This window comes from Artemia franciscana, chromosome 7 (assembly GCF_032884065.1).
Source record: "Artemia franciscana chromosome 7, ASM3288406v1, whole genome shotgun sequence".
In the NCBI taxonomy this organism is placed as follows: domain Eukaryota; kingdom Metazoa; phylum Arthropoda; class Branchiopoda; order Anostraca; family Artemiidae; genus Artemia; species Artemia franciscana.
In genome coordinates, this window is record NC_088869.1 from 29,539,548 (window position 1) to 29,565,315 (window position 25,768).

Sequence of the window (25,768 nt, forward strand, 5' to 3'; positions counted from 1 at the left end):
ATTTCATTTTTTTTTCTTTATTTGGCGTTCATTAAAAAACGAAGATTTTTGTCTAAATAAACGAAGATCTTTGTCAAAGTCTCTCTACCCTAATAATGCTCTTAAAAAACGATACAAGAATGATTTATTTAACAAGAAAATCTTGGTTTTTTGAATGAAGGCCAAATAAAGATAAAAATCCCACTTGGGATCAGGGACCAGAGTTAAGCCCTTTCAAAGTATACAAGAATTATTTGTTTAGTAAAAAAATTCTTTACGCCAAGAAAAAAAACATTAGTTTTTTTCTTTACTTAGCGTTCATTAAAAAACGTAGATTTTTTGTTAAAAAAATAATTCTTGAATCCTTTAAACGAGCTTTATGTGATTCGAAAGACTCCGTTCCCTGATTCCATGTGGGTTTTATTTTCTTTACATGGCATCCATTGAAAAAACTAAGATTTTTCAGCTAAATAAAAATTCTTGAATCCTTTAAAAGAGCTTTACGGGGTTTGAGAGACTCTGTTCCCTGATTCCAAGTGGTTTTCTTTTCTTTACTTGGCGCTCATTAAAAAAGAAAGTTTTGTTTAAATAAATAATTCTTCTATCCTTTAAAAGAGATTTGCAGAGTTTGAGAGATTTTATTCGCTGATATCATGTTGTTTTTTCTCTTTACTAGGCGTTCATTAAAAAAACGAAGGTTTTTGGTAAATAAATAATTATTGTATCCTTTTAAAAACCTTTACAGGGTTTGAGAGACTGTTCCCTGATTCCATGTGTCTTTTTTTTTACTTGGTGTCAACTGAAAAAACGAAGATTTTCGTTTAAATAATTTTTTTTGTATCCTTTAAAAGAGCTTTAGGGGGTTCCAGAGATTCTGTTCCATGATTCCGAGAGGTTTTTTTTACTTGATGTTCATTAAAAAGCAATTTTTTTTGTTAAATAAATAATTCTTGTATCCTTTAAAAGAGCTTTATGGGGTTTGAGACACTCTGTTCCCTGATTCCAATGTTTTTTTTTTCTTTATTTGGCGTTCATTAAAAAAAAACGAAGATTTTTCTCTAAATAAACAAAGATTTCTGTCAAAGTCTCTCTACCCGATAAAAGTCTTTTAAACGATACAAGAATGATTTATTTAACAAGAAAATCTTGGTTTTTCATGAAGGCCATGTAAAGAAACAAATCCCACTTGGAATCAGGGAACAGAGTTAAGCCCTTTTAAAGTATACAAGAATTATTTATTTAACAAAAAACGTGGGTTTTACTCTTTACTTAGCTTTCATTAAAAAAACGAAGATTTTTTGTTAAACAAATAATTCTTGTATCCTTTAAATGAGCCACGTGGGTTTTATGTTCTTTACTTGGCATCCATTCAACAAACTAAGATTTTTCAGTTGAATAAAAATTCTTGTGTCTTTTAAAAGAGCTTTAAGGGGGTCGGAAAGATTCTATTCCCTGATTCCATGTGGGTTTTTTTCTACTTGGCGTTCCTGCCAAATTTCATCGTCCTAGCTTATCTGGAAGTGCCTAAACTAGCAAAACCGGAACCGACAGAGAGACAGACCTTCAGAATTTGTGATCGCTACAAGTTACTTGGTTAATACCAAGTGCCATAAAAACGATGATTTTCTGTTAAATAAATAATTCTTGTATCTTTTAAAAGACGTTTACGGGGTTGGAGATACTTTGTTCCATAATTTCATGTGGGATTTTTTTTTCTTTACTTGGCGTTCTTAAAAAAATAAAATTTAATTTGGTAAATAATTAATTCTTAAGTCCTTTAAAAGAGCTTTACAGAGTTTGAGAGACTCTGTTCCCTGATTACAAGCGGTTATTTTCTTTACAGGGCTTTCATTTAAAAACAAAACGAAGATTTTTTTTTAAATAAATAATTCTTGTATCTTTTAAAAGAGCTCTATGGGGTTTGAGAGGCTCTGTTTCCTGATTACATGTGTATTTTATTTTTTTTTTTTTACTTGGCCTTAATCAACAAAAACAAAGATTTTTTTGTTAAGTAAATTAGTCTTGTATCATTTAAAAGACCTTCATGGGGTTTGAGCGACTCTGTTCCCTGACTCCATGTGAATTTCTTTCCTTTACTAGGCGATTATAATAAAACGAAGATTGTTTGGTAAATAATTTTTTTTTATTTTTTTTTTTTTTTTACTTGTCGTTCATTACAAAAACGAAGATGTTTTGTTAAATAAATAATTCTTGTATCCTTTAAAAGAGCTTTACGGGGTTTGAGAGACTCTGTTCCATGATTTCATTTTTTTATTTTTTTCTTTACTCTGATTAAAAAACGAAGCTTTTAAGTAATAGATGACAACACAACTGATTTTTCACTAAGGTTACATTATGTTAACTACATTTGTGTTAGGTTACATTTAGGCTCAGTTGGCGTGCGCGCATGCTTATGCAAGTCTCAAACACCACACAGTTCTTTTAAAGGATACAAATTTTTTTTATTAAAAACAAATCTCCATTTTCTTAACGAACGCCAAGTAAAGAATAAAACACATCGAATTAGGGAAAATAGTCAAAATTATTTCAGTTGTAAAAATCTAAGTAAAAAAATTGCAGTTCTGGAGAAATACGGAGGAATTAGGGCTCTGAAGGGGGAATCAGCTTCGTCTCACGTTCGATTCATGCGTCAGACATTTGATTAATACATTAGACAAAATTTTCATAAAAACAATAGAAAACTGATTAGAATCTAGAAATATTGTTGGCTTAGTTGTTATGTCAAAGGATCTGAAGTGGGGGCTGTCACGAAACGTAATACATTGTTTCACCGACAACATGAGCGATTACACAATATCAGATAATGTATCATTCTTGAAATTCTCGGAAGCATGCCAAGAAATTCTCGAAAATCAAGATATGGGCCTCAGAAGCGTAACAAGAAATCCTCGGAAATCCAGTTATGCGCCTGCTTGTATTCATTGTATTGTTTCGCCGAGAACATGAATGATTATTCAATACCAGATAAAGAATCATTCTTGAAAATCGCTAAATTCTGAAAAGCCTATTTGCATATTCTTGGAATGATCCCAAAAGAAGGTGTTATCAACTCCAATAGTACATCCGGACAGAGCCCCGCTTGTATCCAATGTATCGTTTAACTGAGATCGTGAATGCCTTACGCCATAACAGATAACGCATCATTCTTGAAATTTGCAAAATTCTCGAAAACCGGTTTGCATATTCTTGGAATGATGCCAAAAACAGCTTTTAGAAGCTCCAATAGTTCTTCGAGGTGGGGCTGATTGGCAATGATTGGCCATCACAAATGAAGAACTAAGGACACTAAAAATGAAATCTGATTGATCACTTGAGACTTACAAAACTCTATACATCTTTAAAATTTAAGAATCCAGAATTCAAATTTAATTAAGAAGACCTCCCTAGGCTGTTACTCTGTTTTTGGTATTAACAGTGTCAAAAAAAAAACAACAAAAAAAAAAAAAAAAAAAAAACGAGGGTGATAAATCAGGAAAATATTAGCTCATAACGCATGATGCCAAACCCCTTAAGAAAGTGTGGCTTTCCTTTGATGGCGTAGTTCTATTCCAATATATGATTAATGTTTACATTTCTAAAGAAAGCATTATCAAAATTACCTAATATCAACTATTTGTTTATTTTTACCGTTCTGCACAGCAACACTGACAGATATATCGTACTACTAGTAACCTTCATGATTTTGAAACAACCAAATGAAAAGGATTTGGAAATCTTTATTTAGCTTACATTAGCCCAGAAAGAATTGATACGAGAAATGATAGTGATGTATGTGGTTGGATTATCCCTTTTGGGATCCTTGTGAAACTCCGGATTTTTTAGAATTTCTATTTTTGTGCTTCACAGTTCAATCTTAAAGCCACATATGGGGCTTCTTCTCCATTTAGGACACAATAAGCGAAAGATTTGATCAGATTTCGAAACTACCTAAAAACAAAATCTTGCAATATTTCTATTTTCAAATTTATAACACACCAAAATGGGTCCAGAGGGAGGGGGCAACTTTATTTTTCGTTGGCATTCTTAGTTCTTTAAATGGTGTTGAGATTTGGTGAATTTAATTTCGGATAGAAGCTTCTCTTCCACACAATTTTAATTACAGCTTCTAATTCGACAAAGAACCCTTTTATATCTTCAAAAAAAAAATTTGGTCTGTTTTAAGACTTGACCATCCATGTGGTCGTTCTTAGTGTTTGAATATTTAAGGCAAAAAATTATGAATGTAGTTTACTTAAATTGCAATCAATACGTAGAGAATCTTATTTATTAACACAAATATAACTCGTCTGTTGGCAGATAGCATTAAGCTCGACCCAAAGAGAGTCCGAATTGCACCAAAAGCTCTTTATAGTTCTCATTACTTATACTACTTCTCATTAATTCGCGTAATGGATAATAGAACCAACATTTTCAGTAACACTGAAATTTTATGAGAGTTTCTGCAACATCTAACTTGAATAGGCCCCAAATTGTGTACCACTAGGAGTCTACATTAAAATTACAACAGGCACTAAAGGCTAACAATGAGTAACTTGGGTAATCTACAACCCTTGCTCCAGGTACTGGGGGAGCCATTTCGTTTCAGGAGGTGTATTTATTGGGACTTTCGATTATTATGAACAAAATGGCTATCCCACACATTTGATTAGATATATTCAAGGGTAGGAAATATAGAGCTAATATTGAGCCCAAACAGAATGCAACCAAAAAGTAATTATCTATTACCTTGGTTATATTTTATTCAAATATAGTTGCAATACTTATATTATAATTACCTCTATTAATTCTTCGTCTGGGTGCTGTAATAACTCAGAGAAATGCTCTAGAATGCCTTCATCAACAACTGCTAGTATTTGTTTACTTGTACCAAATTTCACAATTTCACCGACTGCGCTTAGTGCAGCAAATTGCACCTGAAATAATTATACAAAAGGAAATTTTAAGAGAGAACTTAAACGACGAACAAAATAAAGAGACAATAGACAACTATTAAGGAGATACTTTAAATCATTCTTTGAAACCTCTTCTTAAAAACATCTAACACTGTCCACAACATCATTAAACTAGGATTTTTAACTTTGACCAAGATAGATAATAGTGCTTCCCATGCAAAAAAGTTATTTTCCTTTTTATTCAATATAAGGGAATGTAATTCTTCTATCCCCTATATGAAGCAAAAATATGAGGATAGAACTATTAGGATAATTCCCAGTCAGTCATCAACTTAAAATCTACGCTCTTTTTTGCTTTTCGTTTTGTTTTATCATTTTTACATTCTGTTTCTTTCTCTGACAGTGCCAAGCACCATTACTTTTCTCTTCGTTAGGTACCTACCGGCAACTAACACGTTTGTTCAGCAGCAAGTTCCCAAAATAAATTGAGCAGCAATGACCAGCAATAAATGTAAATGTGTATTTCAAATAAAATAAAAAAAAGAGCTAAGAGCTCATATGGCCCTTGTGCCGAGGCAAGAAGAGCTGAGAGCCCAGAGATCATACGGTATGAGCTCTAACAAAATTCTATGAATCAATAGATTGATTTAAAAGGAAAATAAGAGACTTAATGCCAGTCAGGGTTTAAAATAAGAGCTCTAAGTCACGATGTCCTTCTAAATATCAAAATTCCTTAAGATCCGATCACCCACTCGTAAGTTATCAATACCTAATTTTTTCTAATTTTTCCTCTCCCTTTAGCCCCCCCCCCCCAGATGGTCGAATCTGGGAAAACGACTTTATCAAGCCAATTTATGCAGCTCACTGACACACCTACCAATTTTCATCGTCCTAGTACGTCCAGAAGCACCAAACTCTCCAAATCACTGAACCCCTCCCCCCCACTCACCCAAAGAGAGCAAATCCAGTACGGTTCCGTCAATCACGTATAAAGGATATTTGCTTATTCTATCCACCAAGCTTCATCCCGATTCCTCTGCTCCAAGGGTTTTCCAAGGTTTCCCCCTCCAACCCCCCCCCAATGTCAAAAGATCTGGTCAGGATTTGAAATAAGAGCTATGAGACATGAATTCCTTCTAAATACCAAATTTCATTAAAATCCGATCACCTATTCGTAAGATAAAAATACCCCAAAATTTCACGTTTTCCAAGAACTCCGGTATCCCCTTCCAACTCCCCCCAATGTCAAAAATTCTGGTATGAATTTAAAATTAGAGCTTTAAAGCAAAAGATCCTTCTAAATATCAAGTTTCATTAAGCTCTGGTCACCCTTTCGTAAGTTACAAATACCCCCCCCCCCCAACTCCACCAAAGAGAGAAGATCCGGTCCAGTTATGTTGGTCACGTATCTTAGACAGGTTTTTATTCTTCTCATCCAGTTTCATCCTGATCTCACCGCTTTAAGTATTTTCTAAGAATTCCAGTCCCCCCAAACTCCCCACCCCCCAATTACGCTGGATCTGGTTGAGATTTAAAATAAGAGATCTGAGTTACGAGGTCCTTCCAAATATAAAGTTTCATGAAGATCCGATCACTTCTTCGTAAGTTAAAAATACGTCATTTTTTCTAATTTTTCAGATTTGACCCCCCCCCTAATAGGGAGGATCCATTCCAATTATGTAAATCACGTATCTAAGATTTCTGCTTATTTTTCCCACCAAGTTTCATCCCGATCCCTCCAATCTTAGCGTTTTCCATGATTTTAGGTTCCCCCACCCCAAACTCCCCCCAATATCACCTCATCCGGTCGGGATTTAAAATAAAAGCTTTGAGACACGATATCCTTCTAAATATCGAATTTCATTAAGATTCGATCACCTTTTCGTAAGATAAAAATACTCCAATTTTCACGTTTTCCAAGAATTCCGATTTCCCCCCTTATGTCCCCCCAGTGTCATAGGATCTGGTGAAAATTTAAAATTAGAGCTTTAAAGCTCTACACATACCTCAATTTTCAGAATTACCCCCCCCCCCCCCAATTCGACCAAAGAGAGCAGATCCGGTCTGGTTATGTCAGTCACGTTTCTTAGACAGGTTTTTATTCTTCCCATCGAGTTTCATCCTGATCTCACCGCTTTAAGTATTATCTAAGATTTCCGGTCCCCCAACTGCCCCCCCCAATTACGCTGGATCCGGTTGAGATTTAAAATAAGAGATCTGAGTAACAAGGTACTTCCAAATATAAAGTTTCATGAAAATCCGATCACTCCTTCGTAAGTTAAAAAAACGTCATTTTTCTGATTTTTCAGAATTAACCCCTCCCCCCCGCAATAGAGCGGATCCGTTCCAATTATGTAAATCACGTATCTAAGACTTCTGCTTATCTGTCCCACCAAGTTTCATCCCGATCCCTCCAATCTAAGCGTTTTCCATGATTTTAGGTTCCCCTACCCCAAACTCCCCCCAATATCACCAGATCCGATCGTAATTTAAAATAAGAGCTTTGAGACACGATATCCTTCTAAATATCAAATTTCATTGAGATCTGGTCACCCGTTCGTAAGTTAAAAATTCCTCATTTTTTCTATTTTTTAGAATTACCCCCCCCCCCCCCCAACTACCCCAAAGAGAGCAGATCCGTTCCGGTTATGTCAATTATGTATCTAGGACTTTTGCTTATTTTTCCCACCAAGTTTCATCCCGATCACTCCACTAAGTGTTTTCCAAGTTTTAGGTCCCCCCCCCCCCCCAATATCACCAAATCAAGTTGGGATTTAACATAAGAGCTCTGAGACACAGTATCCTTCTAACTATCAAATATCATTGAGATCCGATCACCCGTTCGTAAGTTAAAAATACCTCGTTTTTGTCTAATTTTTCAGAATTAACCCCCCCCCCCCCTAACTACCCCAAAGAGAGCGGATCCGTTCCGGTTATATCAATCATGTATCTGGGACTTGTGCTTATTTTTCCCACCAAGTTTCATCCCGATCCCTCCACTCTAAGTGTTTTCCAAGTTTTAGGTTCCCCCTCCCAACCCCCCCCCCCCCCCCAATGTCACCAGATCCGGTCAGAACTTAAAATAAGAGCTCTGAGACATGATATCCTTCTAAACATTAAATTTCATTGAGATATAATCACCCGTCGTAAGTTAAAAATACCTCATTTTTTCTAATTGTTCAGAATTAACCCCCCCCCCAACTACGCCAAAGAGGGTGGATCAGTTCTGGTTATGTCAATAATGTATCTAGGACTTATGCTTATTTTTCCCACCAAGTTTCATCCCGATCCCTCTCCACTCTAAGTGTTTCCCAAGATTTTAAGTTTTCCCCTCCCATATCCCCCCCAAATGTCACCAGATCCGGTCGGGATTTAAAATAACAGCTCTGAGACACGATATCCTTCCAAATATCGAATTTCATTACGATCTGATTAACCATTAAGTTAAAAATAACCATTAAGTTAAAGTTAAAAAATACTTCTATTTTTCTATTTTTTCCAAATTAACGGGCCCCCCACTCCCCTCCAGATGGTCAAATCTGAAAAACGACTATTTCTAATTTAATCTGGTCCGGTCCCTGATACGCCTGCCAAATTTCATCGTCCTAGCTTACCTGGAAGTGCCTAAAGTAGCAAAACCGGGACCGACAGACCGACAGAATTTGCAATTGCTACATGTCACTTGGTTAATACCAAGTGCCATAAAAATCACACCACCGAAGTTATCCGCTTTTCAGAAGAATTTCAGCAACAAAAGTGGCACAACTTTCAACCAGGATGTCTAAGGCAACCAGTGAAGCAGATAAGCAGATATCATTGTCCATCCCTTGGTGTATGGGCGAATTACATGCACACCTGGAAATTACCCTATTTTGCAGCCTACAACTTGTCTACAACAAGGTTCCGTTGATTTTTGAATTTAAAAAAGAGGGAATAGTTGTGGGAAAAGTCAAAGTCATGGCCAATTGTAGAAAAAAGCCAAGACAGATTGTTGAATTAAGTGGGCAGCTCAGTCTAAGCACACTAGACAAACTAAGCACATAATTGAGTAATTAATGAAGCCACGAATCTTACTGAAAAAATCACACATATACGTATATAACGAAATTTAATATAAGACATAATTACCTCAACTTGTGTATGTCCTAATAATGGAGCTAATATTTTTAAGATTCCAGTTTCAATAATTATCTGAATTTGTTCTGTTTGTTTAATGTGTATTACAATGTCGTGTCCTGGTGTCCAGTATCTGAATTGTGAATTTGTATGGCTAAGAGCTATGTCACAAAGTTTCAACGCTGAATTTATAGCAATCTAAAAAAGAAGAGGATAATATAAATCAGAATAACTGAAACCATCAAATATGAAATGCATTCCGTTAATACTTAAGATACATGGGAACAGCCCTCAAATGATTGATAGATGTGTCTGCGCATGTTGTGTCTTGTATTGTAATCCCAACACAGGCCTATGATTAAATTTGTTGTTAAAGAGAACATTAGATTTTTTTTTGGGGGGGGGCTGTAATAAATACAGCGGGGTCCCTGCTTAGGACTATAACAAATACAAAGGGTGCAAATAAGACTACCAAAACATATTTTTAATTAATATCTGGTTATATATTTGAGTAAAATTAAAAGTTAATATTGTCATTCTAGACCTATAGTGACATACTTGGCCTTCAATAGAAAGTTAAAATAAGGAAATGTTGCTAAATATTATTTTCTCTCTAGGCATGCTGCTTTAGAAAGAAAGTTAAAATAATACTATCAAAATATGGTTTGAAATAATAACTGAATACATATCTCTGACTATTATCATAAAATATTATTTCCTCTCTAGGCTAGTATGCCCCTACTTAGGACTATAGCAAATACGGTGGGAGCCTTAACCTGGAGGTTATAACAAATGTAGTGGGTTTTCAGTTACTGAATTGTGAGTTTGTAAGATATACATCATCTTTAATTTAACTTAATTTTCACACCTTTATTCTAGGAAACGTCTGACAAAGAAGCAAAACCATCACCAAAGATATATAGAACGACTGGTTCTGCGGAAATAACACGACCTATGAACGCCCTGCAAATGATCAATGTAGACTATGAGCCAGATGAGGATGACTTAGAGGGGACTACACTCCAACAACTGAAATCACTAGAAGTAAGTTGTTTAAATTCTCTTCAGTTTGCTTTCCATATTTGGAAATTATTTTTCATCTACGTTTAATTATTCTGCCACGAAGAAATCATTACGGCTTTTTTTGGTTTAAATGGTTTTCAAACAGTTCGTGGTACCAAACTGTAGTAAGGAGCGACCCGGCTCAATAGTAGCCAAAACTCTAAAAAATAGAATTTTAATTCCAATTGCTGAATCAAAAGAATCGCATTTTAATGCTGATTTTAAATATATATTTCATCAAGTTTAGTCTTACCCGTCAAAAGTTACGAGCCCGAGAAAATTTGCCTTATTTTTGAAAATTGGGGGAAACATACCCTAAAATTCATAGAATCTTGACGAAAATCACACCATCATATTCAGCGTATCAGAGAACCCTGTTGCAGAAGTTTCAAGCTTCTAGCTACAAAAATGTGGAATTTTGTATTTTTTGCCAGAAGGCAGATCACGGATGCGTGTTTTTTTTTTTTTTTTTCAGGGGAGATCATATCGACCCAGTGGTCCTAGAATGTTGCAAGAGGGGTCATTCTAACGGAAATGAAACGTTCTAGTGTCCTTTTTAAGTGACCGAAACACTGGAGGGCACATAAGCCCCCTCCCACGCTAATTATTTTCCCAAAGTCACCGGATCAAAATTGTGAGATAGCCATAATATTCATTATACACTCCTTCCCTTGTCTACATTGATGCATGCGGTCATCCCCATGCCTCCGTTAATACAATTGGTCACCCCATTACTATGTTGATGCAACTATTCACCCCCCCCATACCTACGTTGATACAAAAGGTCACCCTCATGCCACTATTCATACAGCTGGTCACCCCCATGGGAAAAAAATTAAATTACATCCTGTTTTCAGTAAAAAAGACAACCTTATTTCAAGTAAAAATAAAATTAAATTAAATAAAAAATTAAAAAAAATTTGAAAAATTTGAAGTACATATTTTAATCATGTTTTGACCCACAACAAAGAATACTTTGAAGCAACATATTTACATATAAACATATTTTCACCATGTTGCATACAATAACGTATTTTGAAGGATACATCTACATACTTTTCATCATGTTTTTAAAAAATACAACATATTCAGATTTAAAAAGTGACCATGTCATAGAAATAAATTTGCTTATTCTTTTTTCTAAATTGCAGCAGCAAGGGCATTAGCAGAGAAAGACATCAACAAATTCTTAGATGCATATATTTTACCCCCTCCTTCCGATGAAGAAGATTAATGACTTCATTAGCAAATTGTGGGAAGATTGGTTTGCTTGGGTAAGTGCAAGTAATGATATTTCAACTCCCATCATTATTTTAATGGACATTACCCCAGTTCAAACAGGAGTCATCTATCAAGAGAATTTATCAGGGGTGACAATGGTTGAGCTGACCCCGTCGTCCTTAATGCATTCAAAAGAATGACAAACGAGTTGGAGGATTTCGCAGCTCCATTCACCCCTAGAATTCATAGTGACGGTGAAGTAGGTCAAAGTGGTACTGGTATGGGACAGGAAAATCCCGTTGCTTCCCCCGAATTGCCAAACTTTTATTTGCCAAACTCTGCCCTGCGCTGATACATTTAAAATACTTATGGCAGGTAGTAGAATCACAGATCCAAAAGAGATAATGCACTCCTATTTGAGTAAGGTTCAAACCCTTCTTAAACGATAGATAAAGTAAGGGGAAACATTAGCATTAAGGCATCCATCTCCCAAAAAAAAATCATTTAAATGACTATTCAGGTGAGGTGCATTCGCATCACATGCAAAATGAAATGCAATAACTTCACTCAGACTAGGCTGACTGGCACGCAGGTGTGGGGATTCTTTGTCCAAGAGGCACGGGTTCAATCCCAGCTGTGACCGGTTATTTAGTTTGGGACTGGGGTCAGTGGCGTGACTCTGTAAGCCCAGGTAGAGTGAACCCAGCTCTAAATGGGTATCTGGAGAAATCTGGGGAAGGTAAGCAGGAAGGGTGTGTGTGAAAGCACAGGTTGGTTGCCCCCCAGCTGTCCATTGCACTTCCGGGCTGAAGGGCCATGAAACGGAGATCAGCACCGCCGGTTTGGACCTTAAGGGTCTAGTGCCGTCTTACTTACTTACTACTTACTGCACTCAGACTTGCACAATTTTGAGGGTGAATTTTTGATTGGGTGGATAGTATTGTGGTTAAATTGAATAACTATAGTCAGAGGGGTAGTGGTTCAATTGTTTTATTTATTGAATATTTAGACGTTGATACGAGTAAATTTCAAGGGGTGGGATTTTTATGGAAAAGCATAGAATTTTCAAATATAATTCAGATTAAAGGGGTGTAAGGGAGTATAACCAATTTGTTTCTAAATAGGAGTACAGTGCTTAAAGTACAAATTCCTTATAACAGCCCCCCCCCACAAACCCCTGCAAAAAGATGCTAGTAAGACATTTTTGGACAATTTGGCAGGTAATGGGCCAAAGGAGAGGGCAAATTTTCTTAAAGTAGATGTTAATTGTTTAAAGGACCTATGTCCAGTAACACTAAAAGGAATAAATATATAAGATTGGGCTACTTAACATTTAAAGATTGGTGTTGCTGTTTTGCAGTACGATACAGAATTTGATGAGGGCGAACGTAAAGATTAGGGGTTTATATATTTAGTCAGGGCTCCATCCATTGAATAAGTGAAGCATTGGGTATGGCTTCTTTATGAGTCTGCAACCGAACCAATTCTCCCTGCCATTCAATTGGTCATGTTTTCAATAACAAACATTGGTCGTTTTTTTTGTGAGGATGAAAACACCAGAAGGAGCACATGCTACTATTGTCCAATGTTTCTTAGCAGATTATGCACATAATTAAAATTAAACCATCATTTAAGGAGCTATAAGCGTCCTCAGTATGAACCTATGGAAACGGTTAGCGGTGATAGAGCCATCTAGCGATTCAATAATTTCTAAAATACACTGTTCAATCGATTCGGTATTCTAGAATTTGACTGAGGGTGCCAGTTCGCGAACTGGATAATGACAAGGTAAGACGGAGGACCAGACAACCCTAGTGACAGATGTCATTAGGACACGTCGCTGGAAATACTCGGGGCATATACTTCGTATGGACGAATCTCAAATCCCAAAAACGACGTTCCAGAGACAACCCAAAGGAAAAAGAAGAGGCAGACCGTGCAATACGCTCAGGCGCACCTATCTGACGGACCAGCAAAATGTAAATGCTTCCCTTCACAAGACGTGGGAAGATATTATTGCTGCGGCAAACACGAGGGATGACTGGCGGCTGCTTGTAGGTGCCCTCGTTACCTTTGGATGCACAGGAGGATCTAAAAAAAGGTCACTTTCCGATCATGATCTTTTAAGCAGTCCAATTTTATCGGGGGGAGTAAATTTCTCAGGATGTCCAACAACTCTGTAATAAACAAAAATAAACAACAATACTTTCTACCAGTTTGTATACACAATTCCAACAATGATTTGAAATTCATATCAGCGTTTGCATGTTTGCAAAGAGGAAAAATTGTAGAAGACACATTGGTAGATGCTTTTTTCTTATAATATCATACCCAAATCATCTGAGAAGCTGCTAGTCATAAATTTCACATTCAAATAAAATTGAATAAATCCGTTTTTTTTTAGATTCATATATTTTTTTCAAATCTTTTTCAAAATATATATTTTTTTTTTAAATCTTGAATAAAATCCGTTTTTTTTAGATTCATATATTTTTTTCTCCTAATCCCTAAGTCTATTAATTCAAGTACAGAGAAGTGACGATTTTAATAGTTTTCCCCTGACTAAACTGGGTGTTCCAGATGATGAAATGTATAATTTATTAACGTGGTAGGGCATATAGCCGTATTAGTGCTACAGCTCTACCTCAAGAATTCGTGAGGAACCAATTTCACCTATCAAGGCATGTTATGATTCAGTTTACGATCGTCAATGCACCACTGCCGACAATGAACTTGCTAACACAAGTTTGGGCAGCGGAAGGGTGTAAAAATGGGGATGATTATTGTAAAATATATCTGGCAAGTGCTGTATTGACGTTGCTGTATATTGTATTTAAAAACGCGGATAAAATCTGTCTGGAATTTCGGATGAATGTGGGGTATTATTTTTCAACTCCCCACCAGATGATGTATTTAATTCTTAAAATCAGCAAAGAGAAAATGAGGTTAATCACCGACGTGGATCAGCACTTATTTGTAGAGAGGTCAATAGGGAAGGATATTTTCCAAGGGGATCGTATCCTAGAAACTGAACCGACTGGACAAAGCACCACTGAAAAGTCAGACGCAGTTTTTCTGGATATAAATTGCCATTATCCGTTGGCAATGTCTCACTACTCTTTGCCATGTGGGGATTACAAATGGCTAGCCACTTCTTTGCGATTCAAATTTCCCTGACATTTGATAAGGAGAATAGGCCACAGGGATGGTTTTTCGAAATTAATGTAAATTACCTTTGGAAAGTCATGACTCGGTAAAGGATGGGAGCAAAAACAAAACTGATTGCCAACCTTAATCCGAAACAGAATAATGTTATACACCACATTCTTTTGAGATGGATACTACTCAATGGTTTCAAAGTCACAAAGATTCATAGAGGCTACAAATTCGATCAAAAGCCCAACTTGAAGACGTTTATTGACGCTTTCGTCAGTAAAAGTTCTGAAGCGAAAACGAAGATTGAAAAAGAAATCTTTAAACTTATTTTAAATTCAGCCTTCGGTAAAATGTGCGATTGTGCGCAATAGGAGTCACCGTGACGTTGTAACCACCTCAAGAGACAGTGCTTGAATCATGGCAAATCCTAACTTTATATTGTTCATCATCATAGACTCGAATATGGTCCTTTTACATAGATTAAATATAAAAAAAAACAAGTTTTTTTTAAATGAAAGTAAGGAGCGACATTAAAACTTAAAACGAACAGAAATTACTCCGTATATTAAAGGGGCTTTTCTTCCTCAACGCCCCGCTCTGTACGCTAAAGTTTGACTCTTTCTCTTAGCTCTACTTTTTAAAAAAGGAAAAAACTTTAGCGTAAAGAGCGGGGAGTTGAGAAAGAAAAGCCCCTTTCATATACGGAGTAATTTCTGTTCGTTGTTTGTTTTAATGTCGCTCCTTACTTTCATTTAAAAAAACTTGTTTTTTTTTATTTAATTTCTGGACGTTTTTTAATTCATGCATGTTTTGATCTTGGCTCTCCGCACATAAATAATTAAAACGAAATTTGCATATTAATTTTCTTTTTGGCTAAATGGCTTTCTCATAGTTTTAATCGGAAGATTTTCAGAAAAAAGGAGAGAGGGAGGAAGCCTAGCTGCCCTCTAATTTTTTGATTACTTAAAAAGGCAACTAGAACTTTTAATTGTTTTACGAACATTTTCATTAGTAAAAAATATACGTAATTTACGAATTAACTTACGTAACGAACTTCTATGTTCGTATATTTTTGTTGCGTATATGAGGGAGTTCACCCCTCGTCGATACCTCGCTCTTTACACAAGCTTAAATTCTGACCCAATTCCTTAAGAATGACCCTTGAATCACAAAGGCCGTAGAATAAATAGTTGAAATTACAAAAAATAATTTCGCGTAAAGAGCGAGGCATTACGAGGAGGTAAACCCCTTATATGTGCAATAATTTCTCCTCGTTTTAAGTTTTAATGTTGCTCCTCACTTTCAACAGAAAAAACTTCTCATATTTATTTTTTCTTTGTTTTTTTAAATAATGCAAAAAAATCTTGAAAATCTCTTCCCCCATGAGAATTTTTTCCATGGAAAGATCCTCCTGCGTAAACCCCCCCTCAACTCTCCCTCCCAAACCAAGAAAAAATCCCCCTGAAAACTTCCGTACACTTCCCAGTAACCATTACTATATGTAAACACAGGTCAAAGTTTGTAATTTGCAACCCCTCCCAGGGTGACTGCGGGGTAGTAAGTCGTCCCCAAAGACATAGATATTAAGTTTTTTGACTATGGTGAATAAAATGACTATCTCAGAATTTTGATCCGGTGACTTTTGAGAAAAAATGAGCGTGGGAGGGGGCCTAGGTGCCCTCCATTTTTTTGGTCACTTAATAAGGGCACTAGAACTTTTGATTTGGCTGTGTCGACTGGGTCAACACAATCACCCCTGGAAAAAAGAAACAAAAAACAAAACAAATAAACACGCATCCGTGATTTGTCTTCTGGCAAAAAAGCGAAATTCCACATTTTTGTAGATAGGAGCTTGACAATTCGACAATAAGGTTCTCTGATACGCTGAATCTGATGGTGTGATTTTCGTTAAGATTGTATGACTTTTAGGGTTCGTTTGCCCCTATTTTCTAAAATGAGGCAAATTTTTTCAGGCTCGTAACTTTTGATAGGTCAGACCAATCTTGATGAGAGTTATATATTTGAAATCAGCATTAAAATGCGATTTTTTTTATGTAGCTCTTGGTATCAAAATTCCATTTTTAGAGTTTTGGTTGCTATTGAGCCGGGTTGCTCCTTATTACATGTTCGTTACCACGAACTGTTTGATAAAAAAGAAATGTAGGATTTAAAAAAATAACGCTATTGGCAACATTTCAGAAGTGTAAAAAAACTCATGCTGGAATTTTATTACAATATGTGTAGGCTCCAATGGCCAGAGAAGGGACACGTTCAAGTTTATTAAGGAGACACTAATTCACTCCTGTTAAAAGTTAAAACGGAAAACCTACTAGATGATTTGGAAAATTGTAAGTACAGTAGCTATTAAATGGACTTTACCAATTGGAACTACTCCATTTGTCGAGAGCTATTGAAACACTGAGCCCCAAATAAACGTTTATTTCCAAAATCATAGTCGGGGAGAGACTAGATTTCCCACTGGGAGTAACTGGATGTCCCACGGTCTACTTGCAGGTCCGAAGGTGTGCTGTGTGTAAACTCGCAATGAGATTATCCAAAGTGTTTGCAAGAGTGTTCCTACACACTATGTTGACATGCGAATTTTGACATGCGTATTTATTGAAACTGTATAGAAAGTAGTCAAGTCCCAAGAGCGAAAAGTCATGGGGATTTGCTCTTAAATACTGTTAGACACGGTTAGAGTGGAGAAAAATACCATATCAGCCATGTCGGAAAAAGTCTATGTGTACTAACCGTTAGTACACGGTTAGAGTGGAGAAAAATACCATATAGCCATGTCGGAAAAAGTCTATGTGTTTGCAGACGGTCTGAAGGTACTACCCCATGGACATTACCTTACTTCAGCCGAGAGGAATGCGTACAAAACAGGCACCATCTCGGTCTGAATAAAATTCAATAGTAGGCAGGAGGCGGGGCCCTTTTTTCCCATTTCAGCAGTGTTTGTTCTTGTATGTCAATCCTTTTTATGTTTATATTAGTTCTGTATGCCCAAGGCAGAGTTGTTGTTATATGCCAGTGTATTTTTCTATATCTTGAAATAAAAAATGTTTAATATCATACTTTTTATTTACTTGCCCCCCCCACGCCCGCAGCCGGCGCGGCTGGTGACGGCCTCAGAGGGGAAATCCGGCACACAGCTGGTCATGCCTTATAAGGAGGGGGGATACGGCCTTCGATCAGACACCCTCGGGAGGGGAGAATTTAAGTAAACATGTTTTAGTAAAATCTTTATATAACTTCATCAATGAATGAATTTTGTTTCATTTGATTTTTTGTTGGGTTTTTGTGTTCTGTAGAAATTTAAAATAACTAATTAAAATCATGTAAGAATCTTTGTTTTTTTTAGGAGTGTGTGGTTAGGGGGCGTTCCCCTTAAGCGAGGAAGAAGAAGCACTACACATAGTGTTCCGATAGAACTTAGTGAATATTTTGCTGATGATTGGGAGCATAAAGCTCAAAGTGTCTTCCATTGAAGACACTTTGATCCATTGAAGAAATGTTTAAGGAGATGTTAAAATTGTTCACGGTTCGATCTCATCACGACAAAATTTTGATAATCGTCGTCCTCTATAATATCTTTCATCAGAGCAAATGTATGAGGGCACTTGCTTTGAATTGTACTTACTATATTATCTACAGGGTTGTTCGTGATTCAAGTTCCCTCATAACTATATACAAACAAATATACATCAATGAACCGAAATTTCTACTTTGGCATACCATCACGCTACGAATAAACTGTATGGTTACATTCTACTGGATATCGATCAGAACACACCCGAGGATTTAAGCGTAGTCACTGATATTCAGATTGATTTAGATTTACATGTGATGGTATAAAAATCAAACAATGAAAAACCAAGTCCGACTGATGGGTTATCCAATGAAAATTGTGTACTACCCAATTTGTTTAGTGTCTACATAAATGGAACATTGGTCAGCACTAGCAATAATCTAGAAACTATGCAACTTACATACAATTCATGTTGATGTCCTATAAGAAATTGAAGAGCTTAGCAGTTGGATATGAATATAAACGTACACCAACTCTACCAATATACTTAGAGAGGCAAGAACTGGTGATTTACACTTAGTTGGGAAAATAAATTATGAAACTTTTATATACCCAAATTGTCGCCTCCTAATGTTAAGATTGACATAAAGTTACAACTTGCGCCGTCCAATTTTATTTTGGGAAACGTACTTACTGACGCGCCTGATGCAACAGTCTCTCTCACTTCGGCAATACTTCATGTACGAAAACAAAAGGTCATGAGTCCTGTAGTCCTGAAATTACCTCAAAATTTGATATTGCAATTGTAAAAAGTGCTGGTGCCATAGGCTCATGGACATACTCCGCACACAAATTTGAAATGTTTCGACTTTCCCCTCTTGTGTGTAAAGTAGATAGAATTCCACTCTACAATTCATTCCTTGATAAATCCTAATGAATTGAAAATGCGATCCCTAGATCGAGATTCACAACTATTTGAAAATGGTATAATCGATACAATGTTTTCCAAAAGACACGGCATTATTGTATTGGACTTGTCTGGCACTCAAGATATGGGTATTGGCCGAAGGGGCACTGTAAGTTTGGAGTATAAGTTTGTCGTTGGCTGAGACTTCAGCCAAATTCCAAAACTTCAGCCGCTGGCTGAGAGTATAGCATTAATCTCACTAAATCAATTTAAAAACTATTGAGAAATTTTCCCTGATGGCAGTGTTCTATTAGACTTGGCAACATGAACCTAAATCAAATAATCAATGTATTTAACATGGATCCATTCATTTCTGAATACAGAACCTATTGCATATCTTCGAATTTCCTTGAACATATTCATAACGTTAGCACTAGCATTATCATTGTTAATAGTAGCCCGTCAAATGTACCTTGGCGTGGCGGAACAAAAGCCCTCTGATCACTTTTGTCTCTTAAATTGAGACTACAACTGCCGATTTTTAATCAAATGAACCCCTTAAAAAGTTTATGAGACCATCCTATCCATATGAAGTTCCTCTTGGGAAAGACAAATTGGAGCTTTATGGCCTTAGGATTGGTGAGAATGGGGGCTAGTTGCCATCGGATCACTTCGGACTCTTAGAAAGAGAACAAGAACTTTCAATTCTGATCACTTGAATCTCTTCCACAGTTTATACGATCACCTCTTCCATAAAACCTTGTATGCCCTGAGGGCATAAGTTACAGTCCATTCCCCAGGCTCTACGGGGGATATGTTTATCCAGAGGTTTTTGGACTCTTTCAAACAAAATTGGTGTCTATAAGTTTTTATCTTATATTTGAATGGCTGACCTCTAAATTTCTAAACCTCTAAAATATTTGAATGGCTGACCTCTAAATTTCCCCCTTAACCGCCTTCCTCGAAATTCTGAAGAATATTTTTTTGTAATTTTTTTTTTGAAAAACATATTTTAAAACAATTTAACAAAAAAAGTAAAATTTCCCGCTGAAAGATCTTTGAAAGGACATTTTGCATATCCCCCTACATTCTCAAGAATTTACATTACTGTCTAAAACAAAACAAAAATGCCAAATTTTTGGGAAATATTTTGAACCTCCAGAATAATTTCTGGCTAGACTCCCTTGATACAAATGTCTCTTGTGTTTTGCAATCAAAATGAGTGGCGTTAGCTAGCAATGGAAGATTTCGATAAAATACACCTCATGTAGTACTTCTGGAATCCTAACCAATTCCTGGAACCTTCTTAATTGAAATAAATTTGCATTATTTTCTCCCCTTCTATCTTCAAATTCATTTAAACTCTCCCACCTTGCCCTTACTGGCTATTTCTTATTCTAATAATTCAGCCAACTTAAAAGCTCAATGGCAGGAATATAAGCAGGGGAAACTTAATTCTCCAGAAATCCTGGACTTTTTTAATGGAGGCACTTCTGATTGAAATTACTAAATAAATCTCGAAATGCATCCCTATTTGAAATAAAATCATGCGAACGTTCCAGGTTAGTGAGATTAACCTTCCTAAATTGAAAACCTATAGAAAAATCTAAAACAAAAATCTTTTCAATAACAAAAATAGGAATTTTTCCTTCTACCAATTTTTTTTTGTTTTCAGGCACTCCAGTCGCTAAATAAATCCCGTAAACTTGCCCAAGGAATGCTACCATTTGAAAATGTAACAGAAACAAACGAGCACTATAAGTAATATTCGAAAGCGAGTGGCAATGACACCTCATCACGGGAGGCAGGGGGAGAAATCTAAAAAATGATTTTAGCTGACCATAGCCTTTTTTTCCTAGCAATAACGTTTACAATTTTCTTAAAATATTGTGATATGATTTATATTTGTCTTCTTAAACAGGGGCATTTCTTAGCCTAAAAGAAAAAAAAGTTTCTAATCTGGATCATTTTTACCCCCTGGAAAATAGAGTACTGTGTCAATTTTCAGAAAAATACTCTTTTAACAAAGCATTTATATATTGAATCCTGAATATTATCTTCAAAGTTGGCCAAATAAATTTGATCATAAATTTCTGCATTAGAGTAAAATTTCAAGTTTTCCTGCCGATTAGCAACTAATATTCAAACGTTACTTTACGCTAAATAGAGGAATTATATAAAGTAAAGGAATTATATCAAACTGGATTCTTTTTTAAGAAGATTGTAAAACCATGTATTGTAAAACAGAAAATGCTTCTTTTGCACTCACTGGAACTGAGTGCAAAAGAACCTTTTGGTTTAAAATTTAAACCAAAAGTTTAAACATTGAAAAATTCGATGTTTACTTTGACAATAAAGTAGCTTGTTTACTAATCGGGCAGCTCAACTTTCAGTCCTAGAGGTGAGCTTCGAGACGCCATCTATTTCTTAAAGATAATACATTAAGCAATATATTTCTCCAAATATATTTTCCACAATAATAATTTTTTTCAGCAATTTGCAACCTATTTGAAGATACTACTTTAGAGTCATAGAGATGAAAGTACTATATCGCAGTACACATACCCTTACGCCATTTCCTGAACTAAATATAATATTGCGACGCAATTTCTCCGTTAAACTGTGTATTTCTCAAAATATAAGTTCCGCAACGATAGATTTGCTTTGGAAGCGATGCACATGAAAACAAACCGGGTTTTCAGGCTTTGAACTCTTCTCCGTAGCGTAAATCCACTCCTCTAAGTTATAAAACTAAAAACTGAAAGTATCGCTTTGTCAATTGATTGCTCTATAATTATATCTAAAGTATCGGCGTATTTTATTTATTAACTTAAAAAACTCTTTTCCTGAGTCAAACTCAAAATGAGCAAAAATTAACGTGAGTAGTGCTGATAACCCCCAGACCTTCTCAAGACCAGAACATAATTTGTATTTTATTGAAAACAAAACACATTTTAAATATTTCCTCTTTTCTTAGTTTCATAAATAGATATTATCAAAACTTTAAGCAATAATTATCACTATATGTCAATTGAACTGACAATCAACACTCATTTTTTTTTTCAGTAAAGCAGAAATATTGAGAAGGCATGGAGTCATAAACCTTACTCACGTTGATTTTTGCTCGTTTTGAGCTTGACTCGGCTATTACTTGTAATTTCTGACCGCTTTGAGTTTCATTTATATATTGATAGTGATTTGTGTTAGTTTTACGCCTGGAGAATATTTGGCTTTATTTCTGCTCATTCTTGGCTTAAAGGGGCTCTTTAATTTTCTTTAAAAAACTTGTTTTGCAGTTTTTCAAATTAATTTCTTTTCATTTTTTATTGACATAGCATTTTTCATGGAAAAAATAATATTTTACATCTTTTCAGTTATTTTCTATGAGAATCAATAGTATGGGTAGCTATTTGTATGGTGAATTCAAAACGAACTGAATTTATATTTGCATCCTTATGACAACTGTACACATAACGTGTTTTGGTTTAGTTCAACACTCCCCTCAACATTCTCTGAAAGACTTATATGAATACCCTTTGTCTTTTTGGACAAAGTTCAAACATGCATACTTTCTCAATAACATACACTATGTGTAAACAATTACTGATTTACCAAACTTAAAGACCTTGTCCTGAGGACTCGGGGGAGGTTGACATCCCCATAAATATAATTACTGGACCTTTCAACAATGCTGAACAAAATAATTCTCTTAAAATTTCAATCGGATATGGGAAAAAAGGGTTTCAGGGAGGGGGGCTAGTTGCTCTCCATAATGTTTGACTCTTATCAGCGAACTAGAACTACACATTTTAAATACAATGAGTCTCTTCTAGAGTTCATACGACAACCCTTTCCACACAAACTTTATATGCCCCTCGTCATAACTTAAATACCTTACCCACCGATTATGGGAGATTCTTCCCACCCAAAAGGTCTTATTATACGATTTTTGGACTCTTTTATAACAAATGGGTATCTAAAATTTTTATCGAACATATTTGTGGACAATACGATGAAGGGAGGGGGTGGCTGATTATCAGTCCAATGAGCTCCTTCTGGAGTTTATACGACCACCCTCTCCATAAAAACTATATACCCTCAGGGCATTGGATGCAACCCTTTCGCTGAGGGCTGTAAGGGTTATCCACCCCAAAAACTTAATTTCTAGACCTATCAACTATGCTTAACAAAATGGCTACCGAAAATTTTTTATTAAATATATTTTGAGAATTGAAGGGCATCGGAAGAGTGCATGTTGCCCTCCAATGAATTTTGACAATTAAAAAATGCAATTTCAATTTCTAATCGAATGAGCCTTTTTTGTAGTTTCTACGACAACAAATGGCTATTTCAAAATAACTATAATAATAATATATTATTTCTTTGTAACCCACTTACATCAAAAGATAGTGGAGTAAACACAAACGAAAATCAACAATAACATTAAATAAAAAAACGAAATGCTATCAGATGCATTTTAAGAAAGTATGAGGCGTAGGGGGGGGGGAGAGGGTATTCATCCTCCGATTACTTTGAACCTTAAAAAGGGCTGGGGGGGGGGGTTGTTGTTGTCATCCTCAGACATAATTTCCGGACTATTAACAAGTTGAACAAAATGGCTATCTAAACATTTTGATTGGATGTGTTTGGGGAAATGGTGGACGTTAGAGGGGGGTTAGTTCCCCTCCAATCATTTTCGACAAGTAAAAGGGGCTTTTACTTATCTCCGAGTAATCGGAGGCTGGAGTATCAAACCTCTGATCACTCTAAATCTTATAAAAGGTATTAGAACTTCTGATTACCAGTCCAATGAGCCCCTCCGAAGTTTATTCGACCATCTTTCTATAAGAACCTAATATACCCCCCTGGTCGAAACTTACAACCCATACCCTTATGGGCGTGGTGTGGGGTCACATTCAACAAACTTATTTCCGGACTTTTGAACTACGCTGAATAAAATAGCTATCTCAAAATTTTGATAGGATGTCCTTGGGGAAATTGGTGGTTGTCAGAAGGGGGTTAGTTGCTGTCCAATCCCTTTCGACTCTTAAAAGGGGAGCTATCCCCTTCAATATCCAATCGAATGAGCCTTTTTCGAAGTTTCTACAACTGTTGGTGATCTCAAAATTTTTATCAGATGCATTTCGAGAAAATACAAAGTGTGTGTGTGGGGGGGGGGGATATCCATCGTCCAATCACTCTGAATCTAATAAAGGGCTCTAGAAATTCTGATTACCAATCTAATGAACCTCCTTCAAAGTTATACTGTCACCCTTTCTATATATACTCTATATACCCCCAGGGCATAACTTACAACCCTTTTCCTGAGGGCTGTCATACTAAAAGACATAATTTCTGGATCTTTCAACTACGACGCTAAACAAAATGGCTATGTCAGCATTTGACTGGATGTCTGGGGAAATGGTGGGCGTAGGAGGGGGGTTATATACTGCCAAGTCACTTAAAAGAGGCACTAGCCCCTTCATTTTCCAATCGAATGAGCCTTTTTCTAAGTTTCTACAACAAATGGCCATCTTAAAATATCTATGAGATGCATTTTGGAAAAATACGAGGTGTGGGGGCATCCATCCTCCAATCGCTCTGAATCTTATAAAGGGCACTAAAAATTCTAATTACCGATCCAATGAGCCTCCCCCAAAGTTTATACGATCAATCTTTCTATAAAAACCTTATATGCCCCCAAGGGCATAGCTTACAACCCTTGTCTTGACGACTGAGGGGTTGTCATCCTAAAGGACATAATTTCCAGACCTTTCAACAACATTCAAAAAAATGTCTGTCCTATTTTGATAGATGTGTTTGGGGAAATGGTGGGCGTGCAAGGGGGGTTAGTTGCCCTCCAATCGCATTTGATTATTAAAAAAGGCACAAGTTCTTTCAATTTCCAATCGAATGAGCCTTTTCCGAAGTTTCTAAGACATCATATGGCCATCTCAAAATTTCTATCAGATGTATTTACGGAAAATGCGAGGTGTGGGGTTATCCATCCTCAGATCACTCTGAATCTTATGAAAGGCACTAGAACTTCTGATTACTAATCCGATGAGCCCACTCCGAAGTTTATACGATCACCCTTTATATACATATACCTTATATACCCAAGGGCAAAAATTACAGCCCTTGCCCTGAGGACTATGGGGTGTTGTCATCCGCAACAACATAATTTTGCGGACTTTCAACTACGTTGAAAAAAATGGCTCTTTCAAAATTTTGATTGAATGTATGAAGGGAAATGGTGGGCATGAGAGAGGATTTAGTTTCCCTCTTTTCACTTTCAACTATTAAAAAGGGCACTAGCCCTGTCAATCTCCAACCGAATGAGCTCCTGTCGATGTTTCTAACACAACAAATGGCCCCCTAGAGTTTCCATCAGTTGTATTTCAGGAAAATACGAGAGGTGTGTGTGTGGGAGGGGGAGGCGGGGGTTATCCGCTCCCTGATAACTGAATGTTAAAAAGGGCACTATCACTTCTGATTAGCAATCCAAATATCCCCCTCCGAAGTTTATACGATCAGCCTTTCTACATAAACCTTATATACCCCCGGGCAAAACTTACAATCCTCGCCTTGAGAGCTGTAGGGGTTTTTCATCCTCAAAGACATAATTTCTGGTCCTTTCAACTACGTTAAACAAAATGGCTAGCTCAAAATTTGTATTATTGTGTTGAGGAAATGGTGGGCGTGGGAGGGGTATTAGTTGCCCTCGAATCACTTTTGACTATTAAAAAGGGCACTATCCCCTTTTGGGAATATTACAATTCCCAATCGAATGAGCTCTTTTCGAAGTTTCTACGACAACTCCTTCGATAGAAAGTGACCCATTCTAAAAAAAAATAAAAATAAAATAATAAGAATAAT

The 25,768-nt window shown here is 36.2% G+C and overlaps 2 protein-coding genes across 4 annotated transcripts in view; one reads left to right on the forward strand and one right to left on the reverse strand.

The window, feature by feature from the left end:
• Window positions 1-9,199, reverse strand: part of LOC136029130 (uncharacterized) — a 71,270-nt gene extending 62,071 nt beyond the window's left edge. For both annotated transcript variants that reach the window (XM_065707213.1, XM_065707212.1), the window contains exons 1-2: window positions 9,021-9,199; window positions 4,776-4,913 (exon numbers count right to left, since the gene is read on the reverse strand). The gene's annotated coding sequence lies outside the window, so the exon portion shown is untranslated. The remainder of the gene's footprint in view (window positions 1-4,775; window positions 4,914-9,020) is intronic.
• Window positions 1-25,768, forward strand: part of LOC136029129 (uncharacterized) — a 337,007-nt gene that overhangs the window by 230,440 nt on the left and 80,799 nt on the right. The gene's annotated exons all lie outside the window — the stretch shown is intronic.